This window comes from Physeter macrocephalus, chromosome 14 (genome assembly GCF_002837175.3).
Source record: "Physeter macrocephalus isolate SW-GA chromosome 14, ASM283717v5, whole genome shotgun sequence".
NCBI classification, from domain to species: domain Eukaryota; kingdom Metazoa; phylum Chordata; class Mammalia; order Artiodactyla; family Physeteridae; genus Physeter; species Physeter macrocephalus.
This window is the reverse complement of record NC_041227.1, coordinates 59,684,365-59,706,817: the sequence shown is the minus strand read 5'-3', so window position 1 is coordinate 59,706,817 and position 22,453 is coordinate 59,684,365. Positions and strand designations below refer to the sequence as shown.

Sequence of the window (22,453 nt, the reverse complement as noted above, 5' to 3'; positions counted from 1 at the left end):
CCGGGAGGACCCCACATGCCGCGGAGCGGCTGGGCCCGTGAGCCATGGCCGCTGAGCATGCGCTTCCGGAGCCTGTGCTCCGCAACGGGAGAGGCCACAGCAGTGAGAGGCCCGCATACCGCAAAAAAAAAAAAAAAAAAAAATTAATTAAAAAAAAAAAATTAATTAAAATAAATGTTTGTTTATTTTGTGTGTCAGTGGTGTGCAATCTTGTCCCTAGGGCTATAGGCTTAGAACTGTGGGAGGACAGCAGTGATGATAGTGGTGATGATAATGATGATGGTGATGGTGAGAGTTAAAATTTTTTGAGCACTTACTATGTGCCAAGCCCTGTATTGAGACTGTTCACGATAGTAGTCACCAAATATTTATTGCGAACCTACAAGATACCAGGATGGTGCTCATGTCGGGGCATACAATGCTGAACAAAACATGGAAGGTCCCTGCTCTCCTGGAGATTGCATGCTAGATTCTAGATTGCAAATGGGACCAAGATAAGTAAATAAATATGTAAACAAGCAATATCAGAGAGTGATGAGTGTTCCGAAGAAAATTAAAAGGAGCCATCTGCTAGAATGACCAGAATAGGGCAAGTTTAAACATGCTGGCCAGGGGGCCTCAGTAAGGGGGTTACACTGGAGTGTTTCGTGAACTGTCTCATGAAACCCAACTGCTTAAGGAGTCTGATTTCTTTAAAGCACCATGATCTGTCAGCTGAATAAGTAACAGATCTATTTTTTCAAACGTGTATACATGCTCTTGTAATGTACAAATGACAAATGCCACTTAATTCATAGTAGTTCTTTTGTCGTTTTGGATTTTCTCAAACAATGATTAGTGAAAACTCTACAATTTGCGTGGTATAATGGGGGGATGGAATGAATTAGGAAAAAGTTCATTTAAAAAAGAAAAAAGTCAAAAGGATACCATCTTACCAAAAAAAACATCTGTAACATCTTATGGAAAAACCCAAATGAACCTTTTGACCAACCCAATAATATGACACCTCAGTCTTTTTTGTCCAAATACCGTTTTGTCCTATTAACTTTACACTTACGCCTCTCAGAGGTTCTGTGTGTTACCAATGTTTCTGTCTTGTCCCTGTGTCTTTAAGTTGGTAGGTTCAGCCTTGTACCCCAAACTCTTCTCCTATCTTGTTTGCAGCCTCTGTTCTGCACCCTCATCTCAACCCATCTTGTACCTGTTGTTATTCCTCAGTGTCGCTCAAGTTTCTTTCGCTTGTATAACTCAGGAATCCATTTCAAAAAGACTCAAGGGAAAAGGGCATTTATTGGAAGCCTCTGGGATATGCTTGAGTCTGCTAGCTGCCTGCCAAATACCCGTTCTTCCCTTCCTGCTTGATAAAGAATCCTGATTTATTTAGGGTGATGATATGCCCAAACAGAAAACAATGGTCCCCAGCTTTCCTTGGAGTTTAGGGTGATCATAGAAAGAACAGTAGATATCATTGTGGAGCTTCCAAGAAATCCTTTGGGGGAGGGTGCTAAATCAGTCGGGATGAGTACCCTTTAGCACCTTGTCATTCCCATTCTTTCTGTCTGGAATATAGAAAGGATAGCTGGAACTCCAGCAACCATCTTGTGACCATGAGAATAGAAGCCATTACTCACAAGTAATGAGCCAGAAAGAGAGAAGCAGCCTGGATCCCTGATGTCTTTGTGGTCTGCTGTATATGGCCCACTCTTGGACTTTGTTTCAAACCTGAGAATGAACCCCCGATTGGTTGAAGCCATTCAAACTGGGCTTCTGTTTCTATAGCTGGTACACTGAGGTGTGTGATGGAATTGAACAATCTAACTGAAAGAAGGTTAGGGATAAAGGTAGGCCTTGGAAAGAGCTGGAACCAGAGATCCAAACACGCCAGTCAGTCCCTCCATCTTCTGTCTCTGCTTCTCTCTGCATGCTTGGTTAATTCTCTCTCTTGTCAGAATGATGCGCTCCACGTTTAAAAAACACAGCTGCCCAGCTTTTGAGTGTAAAGTCCCAAGGCTACCATAAAGGGACAGGTTTTCCCTCTACAACCATGGGCCTCAGGTGGGCCCTCAAGGCTGCTCTACCCCTCTGCATTTTGCTAGTCTGGTCACTCTCTCACGCCCTGGTCTGCACTCCCCTCCAGTCTCTAACATCCCTCTCCCTTCCTCGCTTTCCTGAGGACCTGCTTTCTAGGTCACTGAGGAGGGAAGAAGTGCGTAGAAGGGAGTTTCCACAAGCTTCCTCTGCCTCATTTCCATTTTTTTTTGTTTTTTGTTTTTGTATGCGGGCCTCTCACTGTTGTGGCCTCTCCACTTGCAGAGCGCAGGCTCCAGACGCACAGGCTCAGCAGCCATGGCTCACGGGCCCAGCCACTCCGTGGCACGTGGGATCTTCCCGGACCGGGGCACAAACCCACGTCCCCTGTGTCGGCAGGCGGATTCTCAACCACTGCACCACCAGGGAAGCCCGAAATGGCTACTTTTTTGAAAAAAATATATAAAATGATCCAAGAAAAGGTAGAACATTTGAAGAAACCAATTACCAAAAAGAGATGAAAAGTTTCATTAAAAAAGACCTGCAGAACAGAGAGGTTCATAGCTGAGTTCTGTATAATGTCATGTGGAAAACAAGTTGCTCCAATGTTTTTTTTTCTATTAAAGTATAATTGACTTATAATATTATATTAGTTTCAGGTGTACAGCATAGTGATTTGATGTTTTAATGCATTACAGACTGATCACTATGGTAAATCTAGTTAACATCTTTCACCATACAAAGTTATTACAATCTTATTGACTACATTATTTGTGCTGTACATTACATCCTGTGACTTGTTTATTTATTTTCAGTTTATTTTATTTTTTAAATTGAAGTATAGTTGATTTACAATATTGTGTTAGTTTCAGGTGTACAGCAAAATGATTCAGTTATACGTACACATATATCTATTTTTTTCAGATTTCTTTTCCCTTACAGATTATTACAAAATATTGACTATAGTTCCCTGTGCTATACAGTAGATCTTCGTTGGTTATCTATTTTATATATAGTAGTGTGTATATATTAATCCCAAACTCCTAATTTATCTCTCCCCCTCTGGTAACCATAAGTTTGTTTTCTATGTCTGTGGGTCTATTTCTGTTTTGTATATAAGTTCATTTGTATCATTTTTTTTAGATTCCACATATAAGCGATATCATATGATATTTGTCTTTCTCTGTCTGACTTACTTCACTTAGTATGATAATCTCTAGGTCCATCCATGTTGCTGCAAGTGGCATTATTTCATTCTTTTTTACGGCTGAGTAATATGCAATTGTATAAACATGCCACATCTTCTTTATCCATTCATCTGTTGATGGACATTTAGGTTGCTTCCATGTCTTGGCTATTGTAAATAGTGCTTCAATGAACATTGGAATGCATGTATCTTTTCGAATTGTGGTTTTCTCCAGATATATGCCCAGGAGTGAAATTGCAGGATAATATGATAGCTCTATTTTTAGTTTTTTAAGGAACCTCCATACTGTTCGCCATAGTGTCTGTACCAATTTACATTCTCACCAACAGTGTTGGAGGGTTCCTTTCTCTTCACGCCCTCTCCAGCATTTATTATTTGTAGACTTTTGGTGATGGCCATTCTGACTGGTGTGAGGTGATACCTCATTGTAGTTTTGATTTGAATTTCTCTAATAATTAGTGATGTTGATTATCTTTTCATGTGCCTTTTGGCCATCTGTATGTCTTCTTTGGAGAAATGTCTATTTATATCTTCTGCCCATTTTTTGATTGGATTGTTTGGTTTTTTTTATATTGAGCTATATGAGCTGTTTGTATATTTTGGAGATTAATCCCTTGTCAGTCACAATATTTGCAAATATTTTCTCCCATTCTGTAGGTTGTCTTTTCGTTTTGTTTATGGTTTCCTTTGCTGTGCAAAAGTTTTTAAGTTTAATTAGGTCACATTTGTTTATTTTTGTTTTTATTTCCATTACTCTGGGAGATGGATCAAAAAAGTATTGCTGTGACTTATGTCAAAGAGTGTTCTGCCTATGTTTTCCTCAGGAGTTTTATATAATAGTATTTGGTCTTCCATTTAGGTCTTTAATCTATTTTGAGTTTATTTTTGTGTGTGGTATTAGAGAATGTTCTAATTTCACTCTTTTACATGTAGCTTATTTATTTTTTAACTGGAAGTTTGTACCTCCTCATCTTCCTCCCCTATTTTCCTCATGCTCCCCACCCCCCTTCCCCTCTGGCAATCAACAGTTTGTTCTCTGTATCTGTTTCTGTTTTGGTACATTTGTTCATTTGCTTTGTTTTTAAACTTCCACATGTAAGTGAAATCATATAGTATTTGTCATTCACTGTCTGATTTATTTCACTTAGCACATTACCCTCTAGGTCTATTCATGATGTTTCAATTGGCAAGATTTTATTCTTTGTCACAGTGGAGTATTATTCCATTGTGTGTGTGTATATATGTATATATATACAATCTTTCTTATGTCTTCATCTATCAATGGACACTTAAGTTGCTTCCATATCTTGGATATTGTAAATAAGGCTGCAATGAACATTGGTGTGTATACTTCTTTTTGAATCAGTGTTTTTGTTTTCTTTAGGTAAATACCCAGAGTGTAATTGCCAAATCATATGGTAGTTCTATTTTTAATTTTTTGAGGAACTTCCATACTGTTTTTCACAGTGGCTGTACCAATTTACATTCCCGCTAACAGTGCACAAGGGTTCCCTTTTCTCCACATCCTTGCCAATGGCTCTCTATTCTGTTTCATTGATCTATGTGTCTGTTTTTGTGCCAGCACCATACTGTTTGATGACTCTAGCTTTGTAGTATAGTTTGAAATCAGGGAGTGTGATACCTCCAACTTTGTTCTTCTTTCTCAAGATTGTTTTGGCTATTCAAGGTCTTTTGTGTTTCCATACACATTTTAGAATTATTTGTTCCAGTTCTGTGAAAAATGTCATTATTATTTTGATAGGGATTGCATTGAATCCATAGATTGCATTGGGTAGTATGGTCATTTTAACAATATTAGTTCTTCCAATCCATGAACACAGTATATCTTTCTATTTGTGTCATCTTCAATTTCTTTCATCAGTGTCTCACAGTTTTCCAAGTACAGATTTGCTGATATTTTGTTGAGGACTTTTGCATCTATGTTCATCAGGGATATAGGCCTGTAATTTTCTTTTTCTGTGGTGTCTTTGTCTGGTTTTGGCATCAGGATAATGTTGGCCTCATAGAATGAGTTCAGAAGCATTCCTTCCTCTTCAATTTTTTGGAATAGTTTGAGAGGATAGGTATTAACTCTTCTTTTAATGTTTCATAGAGTTCACCTGTGAAGATATCTGGTCCTGGACTTTTGTTTGTTGGGAGTTTTTTAAAGTACTGATTCAATTCCATTCCTAGTAATTGGTCTGTTTATATTTTCTATTTCTTCCTAATTCAGCCTAGGGAGACTATGTTTCTAGGAATTTATCCATTTCTTCTAGGTTGTCCATTTTATTGGTGTATAATTGTTCACAGTAATCTCTTGTGATCCTTTGAATTTCTGTGATGTCAGTTATAACTTCTCTTTCATTTGTTTTTATTTAATTGGGCCCTCTCTTTTTCACTTGATGAATCTAGCTAAAGTTTTATCCATTAAAAAAATCTTTTCAAAGAACCAGCTCTTAGTTTCATTGATCTTTTCTATTTTTTTAGCCTCTATTTCTTTTATTTCTGCTCTTATCTTTGTTATATCTTTCCTTTAATTAACCTTGGGTTTTGTTTGTTCTTCTTTTTCTAGTTCCTTTAGGTGTAAGATTATATTGTTTACTTGATATTTTTCTTGTTTCCTGAGGTAGGCTTGTATTGCTATAAATTTCCCTCTTAGAACTACTTTTGCTGTGTCCCATACATTTTGGATTGTTCTGTTTCCATTACCATTTGCATCCATGTATTTTCTGATTTCCTGTTTGATTTCTTCAGTGACCCATTGGTTGCTTAGTAGTATCTTGTTTAGCCTCCACATGTTTGTGTTTTCTGAAGTTTTTTTTTCTTGTAGTTGATTTCTAGTCTCATACTGTTGTGGTTTAATAAGATGCTTGATATGATTTCAGTCTTCCTAAATTTATTGAAACTTGTTTTGTGGCTTAGCATGTGTTCTCTCCTGGAGAATGTTCCATGTGCACTTGAAAAGAATGTGTATTCTGCTGTTTTTGGTTTGAATGTTCTATATATATCTACTAAGTTCATCTGGTATAATGTGTTATTTAAGGCCAGTGTTTCTTCATTGATCTCCTGTCTGGATGATCTGTTCATTGGTTAAGTGGGGTATTAAAGTCCTCTACTATAATTGTATTACTGCCAATTTCTCCCTTTATGTTTTTTGATATTTGCTTTATATGTTTAGATGTGCCTATGTTGTATGCATGTATATTTGCAACTGTTACATCTTCTCGATGGACTCAGTCCTGTATCATTATGTAATATCCTTCTTTGTCTACTGTTACAGTCTTTGTTTTAAAGTTTATTTTGTCTGATATAAGTATTTATTGCTACCCCAGCTTTCTTTTTTTTTTTTCCATTTACATGGAATACTTTTTTCCATCCCCTCACTTTCAATCTGGTTGTGTCTTTAGATCTGAAGTGAGTCTCTTACAGACATCATATATATATATATATATATATATATATATATATATTTATATATATATCTTATACATATATCATGTGTATAAGATATATATGTATATATCATACATATATCTTTTTTAATCCATTCAGCCAGTCTATGTCTTTTGAGTAAAGCATTTAGCTCATTTACATTTAAAGTAATTATTGGTAGGTATGTACTTATTGCCATTTTGTTAATTGTTTTCTAGTTGTTTTGTAGTACATTTTTGTTCCTTTCTTCTTTTGTCCCTTCCCCTGTGATTTGATGATCGCCTTTATGTGTTACGTGTTTGGATTTTCTTTTTTTTTTAAATTTCTTGTGTGTGTATCTGTTACAGATTTTTGGCCTGTTGTTACCATGAGGTTTATATATAACTATATATTATTTTAAGTTGGTGATCTCTTAAGTTTCAATGCCTTCTAACAACTCTGAATTTTTACTCCCTCACTCAATGTTTAATGTTTTTTGACATCAAATTTTATGTCTTTTTGTTTTGTGTATCCCTTACCTGCTTATTGTGAATATAGATGATTTTACTACTTTTATCTTTTAACCTTCCTACTAGCTTTATAAGTAGTTGGTCCACAAGCTTTACTATATGTTTGCCTTTATGAATGAGACCTTTCCTTTTGTAATTTTCATATTTCTAGTCATGGTCTCTTCTTTTCCTCTTACAGAAGTCCCTTTAACATTTCTTTAAAGCCAGTTTAGTGGTGCTGAACTCTAAGCTTTTGCTTGTCTGTAACACTCTTTGTCTTTCCTTCAACTCTAAACAATAGCCTTGCTGGGTAGAGTGTTCTTGGTTTCAGGTTTTTCCCTTTCATCACTTTGACTATATTGTGCCACTCCCTTTTGGCCTGAAAAATTTCTGCTGAAAAGTCAACTCATAGTCTTATGGGAGTTCCCTTATATGTAGCCAGTTGCTTTTCTCTTGCTGCTTTTAAGATTCTCTCCTTATCTTTCATTTTTGCTATTTTAATTATAATGTATCTTGGTGTAGACTTCTTTAGGTTCATCTTGTTTGGGACTGTCTGTGCTTCCTGGACCTGGATGCCTGTTTTTGTTCCCAGATTAGGGAGATTTGCAGCTTTTATTTCTTCAAATAAATTATCTGCCCCTTTCTTTCTCTCTCTCTCTTCTCCTTCTGGGTCCCCTATAATTCAAATGTCAGTATGCTTGATGTTCTCATGGAGAACATGCTCAATCTGTCCTCGTTTTTTAAAATTATTTTTTCTTTTTTCTGTTCAGCTTGGGTGATTTCCACTACTCCGTCTTCCAGTTCACTGATTCATTCTTCTATATCATCTAATTTACTGTTGATTCCTTCTAGAGTTGTTGTTGGGTTTTTTTTTGTTGTTTTTTTTTTTTGTGGTACGTGGGCCTCTCACTGTTGTGGCCTCTCCCATTGCGGAGCACAGGCTCTGGATGAACAGGCTCAGTGGCCATGGCTCACAGGCCCAGCCACTCCGCGGCATGTGGGATCTTCCCGGACCAGGGCACGAACCCGTGTCCCCTGCATTGGCAGGCGGATTCTCAACCACTGCACCACCAGGGAAGCCCTCTAGCGTTTTTTTGTTTTGTTTAACATTTCAGTTATTGTATTCTTCAGCTCTGTTTGGTTCTTCTCCATGTTTTCTCTTTTAAACTTCTCACTATGTTCAATTCTTTTCCCAAGTTCGTTGAGCATCTTTGTAATCATCACCTTGAAGTCTTTATCAGAGGGACTGTTTATTTCCACTTCTCTTAATTCTTCTTCTGGGGTTTTGTCTTGTTCCTTTGTTAGAAACATATTCCTCTGTCTCCTAATTTTGCCTAATTCTCTGTATTTATGTCTACATATTAGGTAGGTTTGTTACATTTTCCAGTCTTGGAGAAGTGGCCTTATGTAGGATACATCCTATGAGACCCAACAGCATACTCTCCTCTGGAAACAAAAGCTGTATATTCTAGGGGTGCCTGCTATACAGGCTGTATATTCCCTTCTGTTGTGGAAGTGCCCACTGCTGTTGGCATACTGGTGGGTGGGGCTGGCCCCTGGCCTGGTTGGCTGCCAGGCCCTGCCTCATGCAGAGGTTGCTGGCCTGCAGGTGGTTTGTGCCAGGTCCCAGGGTTTTGCCTGTGGGGCCTATGTGGGCTGGGGCTGGTGCCAGACTTCTGGTGGATGGGTCTGTGTCCTGTGGCAGCTGGCTACAGGGCCAGGAAGGTCCAGGGTTGGTGCTGATCCACTGGTTTGGGGGGCCAGGTTCCCAGAGCAGCTGGCTGGGGGTACTGGGGGGCCTGGGGCTGGTGCCCACCTACTGGTACTCCAGTGTTGTTTAAACAATTGCAAATCATACACAGTGATGTTGAGACTTGACCAAATGATAGAATCACCTGGAGCATTTTTTAAAACCAATGATGTTCAAACCCCATCCACAGAATTTCCTATTCAATCCCTCTGGGTTGTGCCAGGCATCAGCATCTTAAAACAGCCCGCCAAATGATTCTAATGTGCAGCCAGGGTTGATAACCTTGTCCACAGAAAGTAATTAGAAGTGTTTCAATTCTTTTAAAACCCAGTTCTGATGGATAGCACCAGAAAAGAAAACTATAAATAAATTTTACTTATGAATAAAGGCAAATCTTTTCACTAAGCTATTGGCACCAAACGAATAAAGTGTTATGGCAAAGGAAAGCTTATTCCAGGAACTCAAGGCTTGTTTGCATCAGGGAAGGTATCAACATAATATATGAATTACATCAATATTAAAGGTGAAGCTGAAAAGCCATTTGAATAAATTTGGTAGTCATTTCTAATAAATCAACAAGTAAATCATTAATAGAAGGAAATCACCTAAATATAATTTAGGCTAATGAATAAAAAACCCTATTCCAAATGGTGAATTATTTAAATAGTTACAAAAGTTCTTGCAAATGCATTAAAATAAGAAAATAAAATAATTGTAAGCATTGGAAAGAAAATTTTAAACTATTTTTACTGATGGTTTGCTTGTATACTAAGGAAACTAGCAGACTTTAATAAAAATTAAAACAATAATCTTACAAGAATTAATAAGAGTGTTTGTAAGATGACTGGAAACAATAAAATTATATAAATATTAATAGCTTTTCTCTATATTAACAATAATGACTTTGAAATGGGTATGGGGAGAACTTAGATGGAAAAAATATCCCAATCACAATAGCACCACCAAAAAAATAACTTGGGGAACAGTTAAGAAGAGAAGCTCAGGAATTATATGATGAAAAGTATTTTAAAAATAATTTTCACAATCTCATTGAATTTCATAAAACAAGATTCACACAAATGGAAATAAATACCATATTTCTGAGTGGGAAGATTGATATAAAATGCAAATATTACCAAAGTTAATGAAATCAACTTAAAATTTCAGTATCAATTAGAATATCAACAACTTGCTTTTAGTGTTGAGGAGAGGGAAAGCAGGAGACTAGACTAAACAAACGGAAGAGGAGATGCCCTAAAATAGCCAATAAATAAATAAATGTCAAGGATAGACTTGCCTCAACTTATATCAGAATATAAGTCAAACTTAAGCAAATAAATATGTTATTGCTGGTTTAGGAACAGAAAAAGGTAGATCATTTAGATCTCTTACAGAGAACTCCTTATATGACAAAGGTGATGTTTGAATCCAGTAGGAGAATATGGTCTATTTAAAGTATGTTGCTGGCCCAACTGATTTTCCATTGGGAAAAAATAGTGTTGAGCACTTATCTCATATCATGTACAAGAAGATTCCAGATGGATTAAAGTCTTGAATATAAGTAAAACAAACTAAAACAATAAAAATGTCAGAAGAGAAAGAAAGAAGAAAAAGAAAGAAAGAAAGAAGAAAGAAGAAAGGAAGGAAGGAAGGAGGGAAGAAAGGAGGGAGGGAGGAAGGAAAGAAAGAAGAATAAACTACAACAGGAGGACAGGGAGGTCAGGCAGAGCTTGACCTGAGGGAGGGAAAAACACTTTTGAATAAATTGAGCCTTATAAACTGGGAAAGAATAAGAACGATGCTTAGTGTGGTGAAAATATTAATGGCACAGTGGACAACTATTGGGTAACAACATAAAGGGAGGCGAGAATTCTACCACTGAACCACCAGTGCCTCAGCGTGGGTAACATAAAGGACTGAAGTATAGATTCATGCTACCACATGGAGGAGTCTCAAAAACATGCTCAAGAAGAAGCCAGACACAAAAGCCCATATACTGTGTGATTTCATTTATACCAAATGCCCAGAATAGGCAAATCTATTAAAACAGAAAGAAGCTTAGTGGTTGCCAGAGGCTGGGGAAAGGCAGGTACAGGAAGTGACTGATAATGTGTACACAGTTTCTTTGGGGGATGATGGATATGTTCTAAAATTAGATTGTGGTAATGGTTGCATAACTGTAAACACACCCAAACAGGTGAATTTTACAGTATGTAAATTAAATCTCAATAAAGCTCATTAAACCACAGAGTAAACCACATTTGTTTACTAACTTTGCAAAACATAGGGTAACCTATTTCATCAAGGATATAAGGCTCAAATTTCCTTTTTCCAGAATTGGCGTATACCATTTCAAATAGGTCAGTTGTTAGAAATCTAAATGGAAGCTCAGTACATCACCATCACCTAAAACTTCAAGTGTGCGTTACCTTAGCAAGAGGTATGGCTTGGTGATTAAATGTGCCAGTTCTGGAGGCAGGCCACACTGGGTTCAAATGCCAGTCTCAATACTTACTCCCTGTGTGGTCTGTGGCCTGTTTCCTTATCTGCAAAATGAGAAGAATTAAATGAGGTGATGTATATAAATAATTTAGGTAATGTCTGGCACATAGTAGGTGCTCAATAAATGTGATGGTCTTGATGATAACGGGGTGGTGGTGATTAGGATTAGAGCAGGGAAAGAATCAGAAATATGTATAAATATGTTTATTTTTATTCATTCTAATTTTTACTCATTATGTATTTTTTTGTATACATAGATAATTTATGTTACCATTCACACTATTATCCGTGGTGAGTTATCATCCAGCAAATTAATTTTGTCAAGTTCCACAACTGCTAGAGAGAAAATCACTGGCTTCTCCCAAAGTCATTTATTAAACTGGAGAGGAAAATATGTAGTATCTTTAAACTTTCTAATCAACATGCCAAGGAGAGATAGAAGGAGAACTAAATGCTGTTTGTAGAGTCTGAATAGCACCCCTCTAAGTTCCTTTGTAGATGGTGGAAGAAACCTCTCAACAGCTTGCTTTGGGAGGACCTTGCATACACCAAGGTTCCACAGTGATGGGAAAGGAAGACATCTCTATAGTCTAACGCAGTGATAGTGCTCTGGTTTTTAAAGGCAAAGAAGGAGGTGTATTTCTTTGTAGGGTGCAAAGTGCAAATTTTTTTTGAAAAATCATGGCATAGAAAGGACTCGTGGGTGTCTTTTGGTGTGCTGGAAAAGTACTACACCTTGACCTGGGTAGTGGTACCCGGATACATGCATAAAGAGTAGTTTAGCTCTACCCTTAAGATGTGTATACTTTATCACTTCATGTATTTTATATCTCTGAGAGAGAGACACAGAGATAGAGACAAAGAAAGATGTGGAATCTACCCAAGTATTCCAAGGAAATACTCATACATTCATATATAGAGAAAAAACCTTATATACAAATATAGTCATCATAGCATTTTTTTACAATAGCAAAACATCAGAATCAACCTAACATTGGACAATATCATCTAAAGGTTAAGTAAATTATGGCATATTCACTTACTGGAATATTTATACAACTAAAATGTGTGTGGAGAGTTTGCAAAAACATGGAGAAATGCTATGTTAAAAAGTTAAATTGGAAAAAAAATCAGAATGTAAAATCTTTACGTATAATATGCAAAAATAATTGTGCTAAAATATGCATAGAAAAATGACAAGAGGGAAATAATCCAGATTTTAATACTATCCTCTAGTGGTGAATCTATGGATGATGTTGTTTTCTTCTTTCAAATGTTCTGCATTTATAATAAATATGTTTAATTTTCACAATTGTATAAATGTAATCAATAGTTTTAAATTTATAATAGAAAAAAGCAAACATTGGACCAGGAATCAATCTTGCAGTGACTAATAGCATGGGATGTTTGGAATTGCAGACTTGTTGTCAGATGCTGGTCTCTTTACTTTAAAAGGGCAGTCATTCCCATGGCTAAAACCAATTTCCTAAGGAGATCACCATCAGCTTCAGCATTACAGCTCAGTAGTATCCTCCTGACATACAGTTTTGAGATGTGCCTCCTGCTCAGAAAATAGTTGGTTATGTTCTACCAATTAAGGATTTCTCCTTTGTTGCCAGAATAAGTGCTTCAGAAACTTACACTTCTGGGAAGTTTCTGTGCAGCCAGCACTAGAGAAAAATGCTGTAACTTAAAGGAGATTTAATCTCCCAAAATGAGATCATACCAATATACATATTTTCAGAGGAGGTTCCTTTGAACCTATAGTTATGAGCATGCCAGGTTTCCTCCAAAACCTTCAAGCACTAAGGAAAAATCCACATTATGGGAGGAGGAACTTGGAGGAATTTGAGCTTGATCATTGAGTAAGATTGCTAGTGAAGACTTAGGTGATGACAGTATTAACTAACCTCACTGCATTTATCCTTTAGTCATCCATTTATTAAGTATTTATCGAGTATCACACATTGTGCTAAACTCCACTATTTTTAAGCTTACACTAGAGATTAGCAAATAACTTTCATCTTGCATGCCAAATTTGATCAGTTGGTAGTGGTGGCCTAGAGTGCTCTGCTGGAAAAGATTCTGGGACTGTATCCAGACTCAGATGAAAAGAGCAATGATCGATTAGTAATGTCTGCTATTATTGTGGACAGGGAAATTGTGGTTTATGTGCCATGCGTTTGCCATACCTGCTGGATTATTTCTGCCAATTTAATGACGGTCACTTCAGCCTTAACACATGCTCTATATCCTACAGGTTGAAAAAACCAATTTCTATCCAAGTTAACATCACTGGAGAAACATTAACAGAGGAGGACAAAAGAGTGAATGTTGGCCATCTGCTCCATGCTAGACCTTGTACAGTCCTCTACATATGAGTCATAGCATCTCAGGATATCCCTTTAAGGTGAGCATTATTATTGCCTTTTGACAGATGAGGACCTAGGCTAAGAGAAGGGAAACAACTCTTCAAAGTCCCACAGTCACAGCAGAATTACTCATTGAGCCAATGAACAACTTGGGCTTAACATGGAACCAAATAAAATATGATAGTGTCCCCTACTTTTCAGAAGGTCATAAAGCTAATCCTGCTAATTTTTAATAATTACTTTATTTAAATGGGTCCCTTTGGAGAAATATGTAATCCAGTTTTTTCATCAAGACAAAATAAGGCACCGTCTGTTCCATTTTCTGCCCAACCTCAGAGTGCCTGGTGTCATTTGGTGACGGTGGTACTCATGTCACCCTAGCAACAAGCCCGGAGCTTTATGATCTTGGCTACGAATGCACCCTCTAAGGTTGAGCCCCAGAAAATCCAACCCACCCTCTTTTTCAGTCTGGATCCAATGTCTGATTATTTGGTGGACCAGTCATTTCCTCATAAAATCATATATAATTACATCTTATTAAACGTTTACTATGTGCCAATCCCTCTGCTAAGAGCTCCAGCTGTACAATGGCATTGCATTTCATCGTCACAGTATCCCTATGCGGTAGATAGTATAGTTATCCTGATTAGACACATAAGAGACATGAGATTTTAGGGTAGAGAAACTTAGTCAGAGTCATAAGAGTTGTAAGGTAGGGCTGAGGCTCCAACCCAGGCAATCAGACTCTAGAATCTATGGCTCAACTTCAATCTAAATGGTTTAATCTAACTTTTCTTACCAATTTCCAACACATCTTCCTTAGTGGGTTACCCTAGAAACAGACTCTGAGATAGAGATTTAAGAGGAAGTAATTTGGCAGGAAACACCAGTAGAGGAGTGGGAAATTGAAGCAGGGGAGGGAAGGGAAGGAAGCCTGTAAAATTTATCTCAGGAAGCAATGTTTCTGGGAAGCACCATGTAAAATGTGCCCAAAGGGCAGGGAGCTGAGGTATTTATACACCAATTCTTAGCAGTTAGTGGTTGAGTGCTGCTCTCAAGGGACATGAAATCACTGGCACTTCCAGTCTGCCACACATGTGGGCAGAATGAGTGCTGGTGACCAGAGAAAGCCCTTAGGCCAAGAGCTCTAGAACTGGAGGTGGAAGCCAGAGAGCCTGTATGGAAACCTACAGGCCTGGGGGATGTGGGCAGGACATCAGCGACTACTTCACCGTGTCCACTTTCTTCCTCATTTTATTTATAAACAACTTTATTGAGGTATAAATTATAGACTATAACATTTACTCATTTTAATTGTACAATTTAATAATTTTTAGCCAATTTACTGAGTTGTATGACCATCACCATAATTTATTTTTAGAGCATTTTCATCACCCCAAAAAGAACCTACATGCCCATTTACAGTTAATCCCCATCCCCACTCCCAGCTCTTGGCAACCACTAATCTACTTTCTGTCTCTATGGATTTAACTTTTGTGGACATTTTACATAAGTGGGATCATACAATATGTGGGTTTCTGTGTAAATGAGAAAGTCTCTCTCCAAATGGTTCAGGTTGCAGATAGGAAGTAAAAGAAAGACGGGCAAGTGCTTAGCAAGTAACTTTTTGGTGTGGGAAATGGGGATATTCTAGATGAAGTGACCAATGACCGCATTACAATGGACAATTAAAAGACACCCCGTGGTTGGCCTAGAGTTCCATCTTCCCCAGGATACATTTATTCCTATGAGCTTTTGAGTCAATGTATTTTAAAGATATCTTTTCAACACAAAGAACTGGCAGTCAGCAAGCTGTTGGCTAAGAGACCTTGAAGCCCATTACCCCGTTAACCTCAGCACTGAAATAAATGGGACTAACTCAGGGACTCCTGTGTTGTTAAATAGGTCAAATGACTTTAGATGGTCTTGGGAGCCCAGTCTTTGGAAGTGACTGATGTACAGAGGGATCTTGTTTTCCTATCTGGCCTGCCAATCCCATCACAGTTTCCTCCCTGTCTTTGTAGAAGTTAATAAAATAGAAACAAAACTAAACTTGATGGAGAGCAACAAGAGCAAAACAACTGGCCAACTGGTCAACCACAGTATGCATCCTGCAGACCTCCTGACATCCCCTGTGTCTGTTGTGTAAACTGGTTACAATTCCCCATGCACAGAGGCATAATTAGCCCACAGCTAACTGTCTGATAAACACAACGGGTTAGGATGTGGGATGTGGGATGTGGTCCACACCATCTCACCCAAAGCAGACTCTGACTTTGCTGCTGAAGAACATTTTCTCTTAGCTGCTCCCACTCCTTGATTCTGGACCAACCCACAGAGTAGAAGTTTGGCTGTTGTCCCCTCTAATGTGCTATTTAGAAACATCACTTGTTCACCTTTGCATTATGAACCAACTGAGAAATAGGCATAGGAACAAACAGCTGTTAAAATATCAGCTTTATTGTTGGTAACACTGGGCTGGAGGATATGGCTTGACCCCAATGTGCCTTCCTGGGAACAGTTCCTGTACCTGGATCCTGGGATCCACTAAAAAGGAACAACAGATGAGCAGAACATGTACCCCAGCAGGTGCAAGGGAACTGTTCTGGGCCCCAGGTGTGGAAACAGAGAGAGCTAGACATCCTCTCCTGTCTTGACAAGGCTAGCCCCAAGTCCTGACCCAGGCATGCCAACTTCATGTGGGACAACCTCACTCTTTTTCCCTCCTGTGTTAATGCTTCTCCAGGGATATTAACTTGGATAGAAATTTGGTTCCTTCAAGCTGGAGGATTCAGAGCATGTGTCAAGGCTTAAGTAACCATCATTAAACTGGCAGAAATAATCCAGCAGACATGGCAAACACATGGCACATATGCCTCTGTCATGTGGGTGGGCCTCATCCAATCAGCTGAAGGCCTGAATAGAACAGAAAGATGCACCTCCCTGAGCAAAAGGCAATTCTTCAGCAGACTGACTTCACACTGGAACTGTCCCATCAACTCTCCTGGGTCTCTAGCCAGCCAGCCTATACTGCAGGTTTGGGCTCACTGGCCTCCGTAATTGTGTAAGCCAATTCCTTATAATAAATCTCTTACCAGATATATACACATCCTATTGGTTCTGTTTCTCTGAAGAACACTGACTAATATAGCAGGCAGATCTTAGCTACACAGTTGAGAATATGAACCTGGTTGGAAGTGGGGGAAAGAGTTGGAAGTACCCAGAATAGGAAGGTGGGTTTAGGCAGAGAATGTGGAAGAACCCAACTGTCCTCTCCCTGGCTTGGCTAAGGTCTGGCTCAGGTCACTATGGCCATCTTTCGACGGAAGAGTCCATCACTCCAGAGAACTCCTGGACTGATGCAGGCCCAGGACAACATTTGTTGTCTGGTGGATGCTAGCTCACGGATTTGGTCTAAATGGGTGTGAATAATAGGGCAAAATAAATGCCTCCTTTTGCCCTAATCTCCTCCTACCCCCATTTTAAAGTAGGGTTTCTCAACACAGCTTGCCTACAATTGCAACATTCCATTACTCCACACTTTGGGCCACAATACTCAAAAATGGAGAGAGACTGGGTAGAGACTGGTGGGGGCAGGGGAGGAAGAGAATGAAAAAGTCTAACTTCAGCAGCAAAGCCTTCTGGATAACTCTACCACACGCTTTCTTAACACGGGCACTACTGACATTTGGGACCAGGTAGTTTTTGTTGTGAGGGGCTGTCCTGTGCATTGTAGGATGTATAGACGACCCTGGTCTCTACCCAGTAGATGCCAGTAGCACCTGACACCCAGTTATGAAGACCAGAAATGTCTCCAGACATTGCTAACTGTCCCCTGTGGGCAAAATTCCTCTTTGTTGAGAACCATCAAGTTAAAGGGACGTAATCCCTGCCTGCCTCTCAAAGCTCCAATTGTTTATATCCAGGAGAATGATGGGCTCATGGCAGAGGATACTTAAAACCCACTTTTTTTCTGGAGCACTAATTCTCCTTGATGATAATTTAAAGCATTATTTTTATATTAAAATGAATGTAGATGTATTACAGAGTAGATCCCACACTTAAGGCTGGGAAGAATTTTCATGTCCGAGGTGGGGTACTTTGGCTACCCTCCCAGAACACTTGGCAGGTACACATTTACATTTCTCTGCCTTGGGGGAAGCTAATAATATCTACTATTTACTGAATGCTTACGATGTGCCAGGAGTTCATTATAGAGGATATTTCCGGTTTGATCCTCATAGCCATCTATTCTTAGTCCCACTTTACTGATGAGGAGACTGAGACCCAGGAAGGTCATGAAACCTGTTCAAAGACCAAGGGTTGCTAAATAATGAAGCTGGCACTGGAACCCATGTGTTTCCCTAAGCTCCTTCCCAAACAGCTTCTGGGAAAATCCTTGAAGAAATGGGCTGTGATGAATGACCAAAGGCGACATCCTGGCCCTGGCTGGTGGGATGGCTTCAGTAAATTCAGAAAGACCCTGTTGAAACTGACCCACTCTTAGCCCCATCTGGGATGGAGAAATAGGAGACGGGGTGAGGGTCAGAGGCTGAATACTGAAAAGAAAAGGATTCCCAAAGTGGGGACCACTCCTCTGGTAGGAAACGGTCAATCAGCTTAGTAACATCAACTTAAGACCCCAGAATCTTAGAATGAGACCCTACACAGTTGCTTCCACAACCCCCAGCTGGGACAGCCCTTCAGCAATTTTTTCTTCTCAGCCTTTGATTTATGGATTCCTTTTGTTTCCGTCATACCTGTGGCTACAGTATGGACAAGAGTCTCCTTAACTTCAGTCATTGCAGGAACCCTCCATGGACTGTCATCTCTGTGAACCACTCTGATGCTGATTTGCTCACTACTTTTGTTTCTTTAAGTGGACTCACTCTTTTTTAAAAGATACATTTATTTGAAAAGGAAACATCATATCAGTTCCTTAAAAGGAAAGGCTGGTTTTCTTGGCCTTGACAAAGAAGTCACTGGAAAAATAAATACAAGTAAGCAAGGCTTTATATTCTAGTTAGTTAGCCTGATAGCTGTCTTTGTTCAAAGAGGAGACCGATAAGCTTTGGAGAAATATTAGTCATTAGCACCTAGCCGAGACTATCTCTCTTGTGTGATCTGAGTAACTGGAAGAGATCTGAAAAGAGAATCACTTTATCTAGGTACAGTTCAGTGCTGGTACACCTGTCCAGGTCATATCTGAAACCATGCTACTTTATCAATGGTACGTGTTTCACACCCGACAAAACACAGGTTTGGGGGGTTGCTATGGGCCCCACTGTGTTCCCCAAAAGGTCATATCTGGAAATCCTAACACCCAGTATCTCAGAATGTGACTGTATTTGGAGACAACATCTTTAAAAGAGGTAATTGAGTTAAAATGAGGTCATTATGGTGTGCCTTCATCCAATCTGATGGATTTCCTTATAAGAAGAGGAAATTTGGGCATAGACATGGACAGAGGGAACACCATGTAAAGACACAGGGAGAAGATGGTCATCTGCAAGCCAAGAAGAGGGGCCTGGGAAGAAACCAACACCTTGACCTCAAACTTCCAGTCTCCAGAACTGTGAGAAAATAAATGTCTGTTGTGTAAGCACCCAGTCTGTGGTACTTTGTTATGGCAGCCCTAGCAGGGTTAACTGGCCCCCATCTGGGTTCCAACTGCCAGGTTCAGATCCTGCCTCTGACACTAACTGTGGGAACTTGAGCAAGTTACTTCACCTCTGAAAGCCCCTACAATCTCTCTTTTTTTTTACTAGATCTTTATTGGCGAATAATTGCTTCACAATACTGTGTTAGTTTCTGTTGTAGAACAAAGTGAGTCAGCCATATGCGTAAATATATCCCTATATCCCCTCCCTTTGAGCCTCCCTCCCACCCTCCCTATCCCATCCCTCTAGGTTGTTGCAAAGCACCGAGCTGATCTCCCTGTGCTATGCTGCTGCTTCCCACTAGCTAACTATATTACATTTGGTCGTGTACATATGTTGATGCTACTCTAACTTCTCCCCAGCTTCCCCCTCCCTGCCCCATGTCCTCAAGTGCATTCTCTATGTCTACGTCTTTATCCTGCCCTGCCACTAGGTTCATCAGTACCATTTTTTCTTTTTAGATTCTCTATATATGCATTAGCATATGGTATTTGTTTTTCTCTTTCTGACTTACTTCACGTATATATGTACCGCATCTTCTTTATCCATTCATCTGCTGATGGACATTTGTTTCCATGTCCTGGCTATTGTAAATAGTGCTGCAATGAACATTGTAGTACATGACTCTTTTCGAATTATGGTTTTCAGGGTATATGCCCAGTGGTGGGATTGCTGGGTCATATGGTAGTTCTATTTTTAGTTTTTTAAGGAACCTCCATACTGTTCTCCATAGTGGTTGTATCAATTTACATTCCCACCAATAGTGCAGGAGGGTTCCCTTTTCACCACATCCTTTCCAGCATTTATCGTTTCTAGATTTTTTTTGATAATGGCCATTCTGGCTGGTGTGAGGTGATACCTTATTGTAGTTTTGATTTTCATTTCTCTAATAATTAGTGATGTTGAGCATCTTTTCATGTGCTTCTTGGCCATCCATATGTCTTTTTTGGTGAAATGTCTGTTTAGGTCTCTGCCCATTTTCTTATTGGATTCTTTGTATTTTTGATATTGAGCTCTATGAGCTGTTTGTATATTTTGGAGATTATCCTTTGTCCGCTGTTTCATTTGGAAATATTTTCTCCCATCCTGAGGGCTGTCTTTTTGTCTTGTTTATGGTTTCCTTTGCTGTGCAAAAGCTTTTAAGTTTCATTAGCTCCCATTTGTTTATTTTTGTTTTTATTTTCATTACTCTAGGATGTGGGTCAAAAAAGATCTTCCTGTGGTTTATGTCAGAGTGTTTTTCTTATGTTTTCCTCTAACAGTTTTATAGTGTCTGGTCTTACATTTAGGTCTATAATCCATTTGGAGTTTATTATTAGGTATGGTGTTAGGTAGTGTTCTAATTTCATTCTTTTACATGTAGCTGTCCAGTTTTCCCAGCACCACTAACTGAAGAGGTTGTCTTTTCTCCATTGTACGTTCTTGCCTCCTTTGTCGTAAATTAGGTGACTATATGTGTGTGGGTTTATCTCTGGGCTTTCTATCCTGCACCACTGATCTATATTTCTGTTTTTGTGCCAGTACCATACTGTATTGATTACTGTAGCTTTGTAGTATAGTTTGAAGTCAGGGAGCCTGATTCCTCCAGCTCCGTTTTTCTTTCTCAAGATTGCTTTGGCTATTGGGGGTCTTTTGTGTTTCCATACACATTTTAGAATTATTTGTTCTAGTTCTGTGAAGGATGCCATTGGTAGTTTGATAGGGATTGCATTGAATCTGTAGATTGCTTTGGATCGTATAGTCATTTTCACAGTGTTGATTCTTCCAATCCAAAAACATGGTATATTTCCCCATCTGTTTATATCACCTTTGATTTCTTTTGTTTTGTTTTGTTTTTGTTTGTTTTTGCGGTACGCGGGCCTCTCACTGCTGTGGCCTCTCCCGTTGCAGAACACAGGCTCCGGACTCGCAGTCTCAGCAGCCATGGCTCACGGGCCCAGCCGCTCCGCGGCACGTGGGATCTTCCCGGGAATCCGTAGATTGCTTTGGGTAGTATAGTCATTTTCACAATATTAATTCTTCCAATCCAAGAACATGGTATATCTCTCCATCTGTTGGTATCATCTTTAATTTCTTTCATCAGTGTCTTATACTTTTCTGCATACAGGTCTTTTGTCTCCCTAGGTAAGTTTAATTCTAGGTATTTTATTCTTTTTGTTGGAATTGTAAATGGGGGTGTTTCCTTAATTTCTCTTTCTGATTTTTTGTTGTTAGTGTATAGGAATGCCAGAGATTTCTGTGCATTAATATTGTATCCTGCAACCTTACCAAAGTCATTGATTAGCTCTAGTAGTTTTCTGGTGGCATCTTTTTTATTTTTTTTTTAAATTTTTGAATTTTATTTTATTTATTTATTTATACATCAGGTTCTTATTAGTCATCAATTTTATATACATCAGTGTATACACATCAATCCCAATTGCCCAATTCATCACACCACCGCACCCACTCCCCACTGCTTTCCCCCTTGGTGTCCATATGTTTGTTCTCTACATCTGTGTCTGAATTTCTGCCCTGCAAACCGGTTCATCTGTACCATTTTTCTAGGTTCCACAGATATGTGTTAGTATGAGATATTTGTTTTTCTCTTTCTGAGTTACTTCACCCTGTATGACAGTCTCTAGATCCATCTACGTCTCGACAAATGACTCAATTTCGTTCCTTTTTTATGGCTGAGTAATATTCCGTTGTATATATGTACCACATCTTCTTTATCCATTCATCTGTCAATGGGCATTTAGGTTGCTTCCATGACCTGGCTATTGTAAATACTACTGCAATGAACATTGGGGTGCATGTGTCTTTTTGAATCTGGGTTTATGCCCAGTAGTGAGATTGCTGAGTCATATGGTAATTCTATTTTTAGTTTTTTAAGGAACCTCCATACTTTTCTCCATAGTGGCTGTAACAATTTACATTCCCACCAACAGTGCAAGAGTGTTCCCTTTTCTCCACACCGTCTCCAGCATTTACTGTTTGTAGATTTTCTGATGATGCCCATTCTAACTGGTGTG

At 38.9% G+C, this 22,453-nt stretch overlaps 1 long non-coding RNA gene across 2 annotated transcripts in view; it reads left to right on the top strand.

Annotated features, from left to right (window-relative positions):
* The window catches only part of LOC114487688 (uncharacterized), a 53,903-nt gene that overhangs the window by 5,059 nt on the left and 26,391 nt on the right, over positions 1-22,453 (top strand). The window contains exons 3-4 of one of the 2 annotated variants that reach the window (XR_003682950.1): positions 13,668-13,817; positions 16,526-16,766. This is a non-coding gene — a long non-coding RNA (uncharacterized lncRNA). Of the gene's footprint in view, positions 1-13,667; positions 13,818-16,525; positions 16,767-22,453 lie in introns of those variants that run through there. The other variant, XR_003682951.1, reaches the window with a different exon arrangement.